This window comes from Melitaea cinxia, chromosome 25, assembly GCF_905220565.1.
Source record: "Melitaea cinxia chromosome 25, ilMelCinx1.1, whole genome shotgun sequence".
Taxonomy (NCBI): domain Eukaryota; kingdom Metazoa; phylum Arthropoda; class Insecta; order Lepidoptera; family Nymphalidae; genus Melitaea; species Melitaea cinxia.
In genome coordinates this window covers 738137-749667 of record NC_059418.1, presented here as the reverse complement: position 1 = coordinate 749667, position 11531 = coordinate 738137, and the positions used below count along the sequence as shown (strand labels likewise).

The 11531-nt window shown below is 37.1% G+C and overlaps 1 long non-coding RNA gene across 1 annotated transcript; it reads right to left on the bottom strand.

Moving 5' to 3' along the window:
• Positions 1–2146: 2146 nt before the first annotated feature.
• LOC123666143 lies at positions 2147–4633 on the bottom strand. The gene is made up of 3 exons (XR_006745153.1): positions 4400–4633; positions 4119–4189; positions 2147–3520 (listed from the first exon to the last, which is right to left on the bottom strand). It is a non-coding gene; the product is annotated as an uncharacterized LOC123666143 (long non-coding RNA).
• Between the last annotated feature and the right edge of the window lie 6898 nt (positions 4634–11531).

Below are 11531 nucleotides of genomic sequence, written 5' to 3'. Positions count from 1 at the left end.
AACAGTTTATAGCCATGCATTGTTATCAAAAATAAGCGTGTACACAAAATTTCGGCTCATTCGGTTGAAGATATATGCTACAAAATTGATTTGCAAAATTCCTACCCAACAAACATACATTGCAAGAAATTAAATATTATAACTCGGCAGAAAAGTTTGAGTGTTGACTAAAGATATGCCTTCTTTAATTGGAAAACTAAGTACCTTCACTTAGTGACTTGAGTATTATACTTCATTTGAGTATTAATTCAGAGAGATTTGACATTTTTCTTGATGTCAGACTTAGTACTCATGTTTATGGGTCTGTTGCACTGATACCTCATAGTTTATCTAGCACATAAGTCGATGATAGGATTTATCAGGAGGTTGAACTTTATTAAATATTTGAAAATTCCAGATTTAAGTATTATATAAATAATTAATGTCTATTATTATTAAATATTAAAATTAAATTTATTTATTAAACAATTATATGGCAGTTGTGTTACTATGAAGTTATCTTTAAAATTATTTATATTATTATTTTAAAATGTGATAATTAATATTAAAGTTTATTTTGTGTGCGATAGATGGCGCTCTGATGCATATATTGATAGCAGAGTATAACTTTTTCTTCACGCAGTTCCGTATTTTAGGGTTCAGGGCCCCAGGCCAATAAAAGCAAAAGCAGCGTATAGGGACGTGAGTTTTTGTCGAATAATTGTCGATTTATTTAGGGATTTTTCGGCTGACTTATATTTTCGGACGCCTTTTTCGTATGATTTTCATATCACATCCCGGGAAATTGGTACCCGTGGCCCTTTTGGCCCTAGAGTAAATACTTTCCCGCAGAATATTTGACTGGCTTTATAATGATGAAGTCATGTATTGACGCCTTTCCTATAAGCCTCTTTTTCGCAGTAAAGGAAGAATACGTCATTCCCCAAGGTCGACTCTATCTCAGAACCAAAATTTAATCAAAATAGTTTAAGTAGTTGAAGCGTGAAAGCGTAACAGACAAAGTTTATGTCAAATTTACAATATTCGTATGGATAAGAAATTATAATCTGTTTAATTAAATAATCTCTCTCTGCTGATATAATGACTAATTTGTTTGTTTGTCCATCCCTTTATATTAACATTTTCTTTTTCATATGAAGTGCGAAGTGAAACTTTAGTTATCAATATGTTCAAGCGACATCTAGTGGGCAGTGGCGCTTCTAATGATATGAAGTTGCCGCTTATCAGCCAATGAGGGCGACGGGCGGGGGGACCTCGCCTAACTTCATACGTTTTTTTTTCTTGTTCAAAATATTTAAAATTGTACCGTTCATCATTTCTTTATTCATTATTCGTTGTTATTTGGTCAGACAATACACGAAATTCTTCACGTTAATAGTTTTAATACCGATTGATCTTGAAATCGCATACAATACAAGCAATCTGCATTACGAACACAATACATGCATCAGTAGCGTATAAATTTGAAAAAATTTCAAAAGTTCTCTTCATAAATCTTTACAATCGGACTCTTTAACGATATAACGAAATTTGGAAACAGTCAAAAATTTCACAATTTTAAACAAATTTTTACATTTCATTCAAAAAACAAATTAATTACGCCGATTTATGTATTTTAGTACAGAAATATTTATAAAATATTTTTATTACAATGCTCGGAATGGTGGACTGGTCTTTTAATAAATAAAAGATTCTTTCAAAAGAGAACACTTCTTAAGCCTTCCCCTTCTCAAAAAGTCTAACATTAAAATATTCTTTACCCAAAAATTGTCAAACGAAGTAAGAAATAGAGCAAGTGGTGTATACTCTATGCCCAGAAGTGGGATATTACAGACTGAATCAATCAATCAATGTACCAGTTTCCGAACATCACAAAGAACAAAAACATAAAAACAAGTCCATTTCAACCCCCCCTCTTCTTCTCCCCTTTCTCCCTCCCTCTCTCCGTCAAACACTATATACATAATATACAGTCAGTAGATTGGTCGTTACCGATCGCTAAGTTATACAATATTTATGTTACAATTTATTTCGTTATATAATTTGTTTTGTGTTACAGTTTTTGTAACATTAGGTTACAATTATTGCAAAAAGGTAACAGTGATTGTTAAAAAAATGTAAAATTTCGATTATTTCAGTAAAACTGTTTTCTTTTTTAATTTTTATTGCATAACAAATATACAAGAAGTTAAAAAATTTAAATAAAATGTGTAAAACTGATCATTATGTAGTAAAAATCATGTATCATCAATTATCATCAATCATCTAAATCATGTATATTTTTATTACTCATATCAAAATACAGATCATTATAAATTTTATTTCTTCAACATATCTAATTCATAATTATTTAATTTAATTAAAAAGTAATAAAAATTAAAATACAACTGTGATTTAATCACATTGTTTATATACGCAAGGGAGTAAAAATGTAGTTCGTATTATTTTTAACAAAAACTACAATACTATCTTGTCAAATATATATAAAATAAATTTGTCTAGTCTAAATAATAGACTTCAACATAGTCACAAGTTAAAAAATTACAAAACATGTAACGTTAAAATTGCAATGTTACAAAAACTGTAACACTCGGTTAAACTCTATACTATAAGAACAAAAAAAAAACTCATACAGTCCGACATCTTCAATTATATGTAAAATAATGAAATGTAACGAGACAAAGGTGTGTGACAATTAAAAACTTCTATGACGCTTGCTATTATATATCTCGCTACAGCTGAAAGCGCTGTAAAGCCTGATTGCTGTTTCGTTGTTTCTCAGTCACTCCCTACATTCTCTTCCCAAGGAGTAAACTCCCAAAACAAATCAATTACGTATATGGCTACGATGAGTATATTGAAAATTGTTAAAATACTGTTTTTTTTTTTTATATGAATCTCATTTTACATATAATTAATGATCGTTAATTTGCTTAATCATTAGGCGTATTAACGTAAAATCATATCTATACAATTATTTACAAATATTTTGCATTTTTTAGATTTTTTTGGTGTACTGTCGTCGCAAATTCACAAATAAATCGAGATGGTTCTCGATTCGACTGTATTCTTGTTTAGTTTGTTACTTCATATGATATCTTTAATCCAAAGCTGGTCCTTGTGACGAATACTCTTTGAGTAATCTCTAACAATACGTATTCGAAGTTGCATCAGTAATTTCTTATACCACAGAAACAGTCTCAAAAATAAAAAAAGACCAAATCCGTACAGTTTCGTGTACTCTGGTTCATCATAAAATATCATTACTTAAATTATGGAATGGAGCAAAAAATTACGTAATACGGCCTATTTATCAAGGTCTATGGGCTACATAACTGTAAATTATGAAGCCATAAACTAACCCTTCTCGTATAAGGAGGCCTACGCCCAGCGGTGGAATGTTACAATCTGGACCACAAGATCATACACACAGACGACAGTACACCCCGACGCTCTGAGATCAAAGACACCAACCACGCAGACGATGTTCAAGTCAGTCCGTCCGCGCGTTACGCTCCATCTGGTAAACAAAAATATACATTTATACAAATCACCTTTGATAGTAGTCTAGTCTATTCCAGCGTTTCTCATTCATCGGGTCGTGACCGGGCCTTTAAAATAAAACACCGGGTCGCAATATTCCCGCCTTGCCTAAAAAATAATACCTTGTGGCGATTTTTACTATTAATAAATGTGTATTACTTTACCCAACGGAACCAGCTTGGGTTTAAGTATTAAGTGTGTCACGAAGGGGCACAGTGCAAATTACGGGGCCATGGCAGAACAACGGTCCGGAAACACTGGTCCATTCAAGAAGGTTATTAGGTCGCAAAGACAATTACATTGCTGAATCTTTACTCACGATTACAAATTGTAATCGTATCCCTTACTCATTACTCTCGATTACATTTTGTCCAAGTCTGAACTGTAAGCCCTGTACAAAATGTTGTGTTCCTGTTGTGAGTGAGGTGGTCAGAGCTCCTGGGGGGGGGTTGGGGGTAGGGTCGGTAATGTGCTTGCGATGCTTCTGGTGTTGCAGGCGTCCACAGGCTACGTTAACCGTTTACCATCAGGCGAGCCGTCTTGTTTCCATGATACAGAGGCAACACTAGTCTCACCCGGTTCCGCGCGTCGTCACGCGTACGCGGGGCTGTGTCCGCGACTGCGACCGCGACCGTAGCCCTCCGGTCTGGGAACAGACAGACATACGATTATTATTTAAGCTTTAGAAGAAATTTTAAACTGTCAATTTACAAAGTACGCAAACATATTCTTTGATAAATCGGTTAGTTAACGATAGGCTACCACCGTTTAAATTTTCAAGAAACTCAACAGGTAGTCCTTTAAAACTGTTGATACATTAGTTAAGACCGGTAAATCTCTCTGATATAAAGCTCACCTATAGTCCCGCTGCGAGTACAGAGTGTAGAGCGGGTAGGGGCTCCGACGCGGACTCGGGCTCCGGCTGGCGCTGCTCCGGCCAAGCGTCCCGTTCCTTTCACTCAGCAGTCCGTTCCGATCACTGAGCGTCCCGTTCCGATCACTTAGTGACCCGTTCCTTTCACTCAACATGCCGTTTCGCTCACTATGCGTCCCACTCCGATCACTGAGGCTCCCGCTCCGATCACTGTGTGCCCCATTTCGTTCTATGTGAGACGCGATTCGTTCTATGTGTGTCCCGTTCCTTTCACTCAACATTCCGTTGCGCTCACTATGCGTCCCACTACGGTCACTGAGGGTCCCACTCCGATCACTGTGTGCCCCGTTCCTTTCACTCAACATTCCGTTTCGCTCACCATGCGTCCCATTCCTATCAATGAGTGACCCATTTCGTTCTATATGTGCCCCGTTTCTTTCACTCAACATTCCATTTCGCTCACTATGCGTCCCACTCCGATCACTGAGGCTTCCGCTCCGATCACTATGTGCCCCGTTTCGTTCACTCAGCGTTCCGTTCCGTTCATTGAGCGACCCGTTCCGTTCGCTCAGTGTCCCGGTAGTGTGCGTCCCGCTAGTCCCACTACCACTCGGTCCCGGTACACAGCCGCGTCTATCCGTACTACTTGTAGCTGACACTGGAAAGTTTACATACGTTTATTTTAAGTAATGGAACGTAAAAATAATAATAAATTGAAATATATGTTGCTATATTTTCACTTGAATTCATTATTAAAAGATGATATTGTAATTATTAACAAATCTAATCAAATTATTTTCAATTATTATGAGATGAATATTTGCAATATATTATACACTTCCATTCTAGTCCTACTTTTAGTTATAGGCTAAATAATAAATAATATAGTCTCACCGCGCGGCCTCGCCTGCCCAGCTTGCGACAGAGAAGACGGACTCGGAGTAGAGCGATTTCTTATTGATGCGAAATCTATAACAAAACAGACCAATAATTATGTTTGACACACACAATGACATGAGGTATGACACAGCAGAAAATATCCTGCTCAAAATACGGAGCAGTCCGACAGTACCTCGACCTTACAGAAGATCACAACTAAATAATACTGTTTTCAAGCAGTATTGTGTTCCTGTTGGCGAGTAGGGTGAGCAGAGTACTCTTGGAATTAGAGTAGGGTCGACAACGCGCTTGCGATGCTTCTGGTGTTGCAGGCGTCTATAAGCTACGGTAATCGCTTACCACCAGGTGAGCCGTACGCTTGACTACCGATCTCGTTGTATAAAAAAACACATGGTCGTCTGTTCCTAATACAGGCAACTTGTAGTTTGCCTGATATAACCGTACGTAATCCATTTAGGTGAGTAGTAATAAACTATACTTTCAAGCCTTCACGGTATAAATTTAACGTTGGTGCTATCAATAACCGATGTCCTAGTCCTAGTTCTTATTATAGGCACGTGATGGTAGACGTGGTGACGTTACTACTAGTAGGGAAGTTATGTTACGACCTGCAGCGCAGTGGATTTAAATCCGATCTCCTACGTGGAGTATGAGGTCTTTGGCAGCATTGGGATAAATGCAGACTCAAACAAAGTTGTAGCAAAGACAAGTGCGTGCGTCGGCTTCACATGCGACTGGGGTGTAGTCCACAAGATCAATTACCGATTCATTTAAAAATATCTAATACTAGCTGTGTTCGCGACTTCGTCCGCTTGGTATAGCGACTTCACATGTTCAACGTGATTCTTTAAATTGGCACAACTTTTTTATTTATGAACCGATTGCTATGAAACAAACACTAAATATTAAGTGAAGTCCACCACAATTTATTAGTGAAAACGGGTAAATCGGGTAAGCCGTTTCTGAGATTAGCGTGCACAAACGCACAGACGAACAAACAAAAATTCTAACAATCATTGTTTTGGGTGCTATTTGCGTTGATAAAGGTCCCAATAATATTTATTCTCATATATCTTCCATGTACGGACAGCGATCCGTTACATTTTTATTATATGTATATCAATACATATAAAATTCTAGTGTCACAGTATTAGCGGCCAAACTCCTCCGAAACGGCTCGACCGATTCTTATGAAAAAATTTCTGCATATTTGGTCAGTCTGAAAATCGGTCCAAAACTATTTTAAAATCCCCAAGTTATACGGGTTGCGTAACCCAAAAAAGTTCTTTTTTTCATTTCTTGGAAATTTATTTTTGTTTTATTATGATTTGGCATCGAAAAATACATACAACTCTAAATTTCCACCCTTCAACCACCAACCCCTATTGTTAAATAGCGTTGATCGGCAAAACAACGTTTGCCGGGTCAGCTAGTATTTATATATCTTTTGAGGTGCGTCGATCTGAGATTGCGTAGGAAAAAGGTGTCTTAACACGTCCCAGGGACTAGACCTCCCGGACGGCCAGGAAAGCGATGGTTATATGTCGTGTAAAAAGACAGGAGGGTCAATGGTGTAACCCAGAACGATGCAAAGGATCGTTAGTTTGGAAGCAGACCCTGGCAGTAAAACATGGGATTAATGGCCAGGAGATGTTGAGCGGTAAAACGCCATTCCACTCGCCATACTTATCGAAGTGGTAATACTTCTCTACGCACGCTCGACTTGGGGAGTGAGATGGTGAGTGAGTGACGAGAGCGTTACGAGAAGTGTGATCGGGCGAGGCGAACGGTAGTCGAGAGGGAGATATAAGTTAGTGAAGATAGAAAGAGAAAGTCACGTTTCGTAAGTTTTACTTCAGTCGTGTGATCTAAAGCACACTCGTTTTTTTTAACCGACTTCCAAAAAAGGAGGAGGTTCTCAATTCGACTGTATTTTTTTTTATGTATGTTACCTCAGAACTTTTGACCGTGTGGACCGATTTCGACAAATTTTGTTTTAATCGAAAGGTCGTGTGTCAATTGGTCCCATTTAAATTTATTTGAGATCTAACAACTACTTTTCGAGTTATATCTAATGATGCGTTTTTACTTGACGCTTTTTTCGTCGACCTATGTTGTATTATACCGCATAACTTTCTACTGGATGTACCGATTTTGACAATTCTTTTTTTGTTGGAAAGGGGATATCCTTAGTTTGGTACCAGGAGGAAACCAGGATCTGATGATGGGATCCCAGAGAAATCGAGGGAAACTCTCGAAAATCCACAATAACTTTTTACTGGATGTACCGATTTTGACTATTTTTTCGTTATTACTCGTCGATGAATTTGAAGTCGGTTTTTTTTTTTCGTTTGCGAGCAAACACAATTATTAATGCTTCGAGTAAATTCCCGTAAACTTTAATTACTAACCGGGCGGTGGTAGTAAGTCGGCGATGTGAGATGGACCGCGTCTCGCTACTTGCAGAGATGAGTACGCTGGAAACAGACAATAAAATCATATATTACGGTATTTTTTACGTATGTTACTTCAGAACGTTTGACTGGGTGGACCGATTTTGATAATATTTTTTTTAATCGAGAAAAATGGTGCACATACCATTTAAATTTAATTGAGATCTGACGAGTGCTTTTTGAGTTATATCTAATAACGCGTATTTACTTGACTATTTTTTCCTTTACTTACGTTGTTATTACTTGTCAATGCAATTGAAGTCGGTTTTTCTTTATATAATATATATATACAAAAAATATCAAAAATAAAAATTTTAATAAACACACATAAATAAACCCTTCTATTTGCGTCAGGTTACTAAAAGAAAAAAAATTAAAAAGAAAGTTTGAATATTATTAATTTAATGAAATTTTATTTGTATTTTAATGTTTTTTTTTTTTAATTTTAGGTATTTTTTAACACCTTAGGTTACATTATTGGGTGTTTCAATAAGGATCTGTAATTTTTTTGATAATATAATATAGCGTTTGTCACCCACGGACAGTGTAGCTTCCCAACAGTGAATAATATATAATATAACTTATATATATATATAACTTTTCAAATCGGTTCAGTGGTTTCGGAGCCTATTCAATACAAACAAACAAACAATCAAATCTTTCCTCTTTATATTAAGTATAGATATGGACAAACAAAATTATGAGGGAATTTACATCAAATTTGATGAGCTTTGACAGCAATCAAATTGGTTCCAGAACTTAAAAGCATTTGATCAAGCTTAAAATGACATTTGTGTTTGTTGAAGTCAGTCAACAGACAGACGTACCACGCATAACCGATAACTCGATAGCGGCGCGCAATTCATCCGAATCTCGTCTCGAGCAACCACTCTGAAACAAATTACATGCTGTTAGAGACAATCTTATTGATAAACTATCATATAGTTATCTGACGGATTGAAATTAGATTAAAACTGTTCCGATTTTACTTCATTGTTAGCTGATTTGACATCTTCCCACCTGGCCTCAGAGAGCACGTTAAGCCGTCGGTCCCGGTTGTTATCATGTACACCTGATAGCGATCGTTACTCATAGTAGGGAATATATCCGCCAACCCGCATTGGAGCAGCGTGGTGAATTAAGCTAGGACCCTTCTCCCACGTGGTGTAACAGGTCCATGCCCAGAAGTGGGATGTTCCCGGCTGAATCGTGACCTGACACACGTTATTCGGTCTTGCGAATGTCGAACGGGTCAATATTTTAAAATATTTATTATGCAAGAAACTTTTGCGAAATTTATTGAATTTTGCACTAAGAAAGATTATTTCGGGATTCTTCTGCAATTTACATAGAAATAAATTACAAAATTAATAACTATAACTGCACATTGTTTTTAATTACAATGCTTATCACACCAATTTGTCTTTTTTGTAAATAAATTAAGTTTCGACGAATTAATCGACGACCCCTAAGGTAAGCAACTTAATGCTTGTGTTATAGTTAACAGCCGAATATATAGTTACATATTTTTTTGATAAATATACATAGAAATAATACATAAATACAACGATTACACTCAGACTCAGGTGGGTATCGAATCCACAACCCGCGGAGCAGAAAACAGGGCTACTACAAACTGCGCCAACGGGCTAGTTGCGTACATTTAGCAAAAATATTTTTTTTAATTTGTATGTTTGTATGTTACGCCCCTGTATACAACGCCCCTCCCCCCTGTATACAACCCCCCCACACACCTGCGAATGGTCGCGGTGCTGTCTCGCAGCGCGCTGAGCTCGAGAACCTGGAACAGAACAAACATTCACTATATATTATCCTATTAAATGTAATTCTGATAGTTTTGTGCTCGTGTAACGCATTTGCTTACATTACACTTTTAATACTCGGGGCCTGTTGAAGTAAAAACTTCTTTACAGACACTTGACTTGGGGAGTCAGCTAGTTAATGCGTGACGAGAGAGTTACGAGAAGTGTGATCGGGCGAGGGGAACGAAAGTTGAGAGGGAGATATAAGTCAGTGAAGATAGAAAGAGAGAGAGTTACGTTTCTTAAGTTTTACTTCAGTCGTGTGGTCTAAAACACACTTTTATTTCATGAGGCAGGCGGGTTGGTGACCATTTTTTTTTTAATTTATTTATTATTTACTAGCGACCCGCTCCGGCTTCGCACGGGTATAAAATATAATTATAGCCATCATATCATTCACTGAAAAAATGATTAAAATCGATCCAGTAGTTTTCATTCATTCATTACTGCCCGTGGCCCGCACGCGTTAACTTAGAGTAAAAGCCGGCCGGAACCGCCGCAAACACTACGTACCGCGATTTTTAAATCTGTAATATCTTCGAAAATATTCATTTAAATCATATGCTGTAAAGGGCCATATAGATCTATATTAAATAAAAAATATATTTAAGGTATTTAATTGGAAAAGGATTAATGCTGTATTGGTTAAAATCGCTTCGAAAATTAGCCATTATTTGTCGTAAAAAGTAAATGACAAAAAAATGTTATTGTGGGATATCCATAAGAGATAGGTATATACCATCGCGAAGTTTTCTGTAGACCTTTTCAATGTGTACAATACTTAGTACATTATTTTGATAAATCTCGTAGGGTTCAGCCTGCGTTTGCAATTTAAGCGAAAAAATAATAATTATTTACGACATAACATTAGAAAACTCGAAAATAACAGTATTTCTCCACTATTTAATGGATGTTATTATACATATAAACCTTCCTCTTGAATCAATCTATCTATTAAAAAGAACCGCATCAAAATCCGTTGCGTAGTTTCAAAGATTTAAGCGTACATACATGTGCAGGGACAGAGAAAGCGACTTTGTTTTATACTATGTAGTGATTTATTAATACTTTATTGTAAACCACAACTACATTTTAAACACATTTAAAGACAGTCACAGACTGTGACGTACAATAGGCGGACCTGTGGCTAAGTAGCCATTTCTTCCAGACAGCTCAAATATCAAAATTTCTTTTACGAAATGAATATTAAAACATTGCAAACTCTAATCGAAAAATTAACAAATATATCACTTGCTCAAATCTCTCGATCAAATACACATATATTGCGCCCGAGCTCATGTCGGATATCGAAGCCCGAGGGATCCAAAGGGACGGTCACTGAAATTAAGCAGAAAAGTATTAAAAAGAACCGAAACCCACCCGGCCTCGGCGTGTGTGTCGCCCCGTCTCCCAAGTCCAGCTGTAGAACACCCACTAGCTCTGTGGAAACAGACATTTGTTCGATTACACAACGAGGTCGGCAAGGAAGCGTACGGCTCACCTGATGGTAGGCGATTACCGTAGCTTGTAGAAGTCTGCAAGACAAGATGGTTGTCTTTTAATCGTGTAAGGGTAAAGGAGGGTTCAGAAAAACACGAAACATCACAAGGAGCGGAGGGGGGGGGGACAAAAACAACCGACAAATAATCTGCAACCTTGATGCCAATCGATAAAATTGTATCAACATGATTATTTTTCAAAACTGTAACCGATTATACAGGAGTTTAAACAATACATTTTCAAAGTTTAAATTTGAACCTGATTTCTGGGTATAGGAGGGGTAGTCAAAAACTAGACCTAAATATCAGAAGGGGGGGGAGGTAAGGGTATTATACAAATTAACGAACGAACCGAATCAAAATTACTTTTAGCGTAAATAGGGTACTCACCGGAGCCGTGCACGTGTAGAGGGTGGGGATGGGGGTGCGGGTGGGGGTG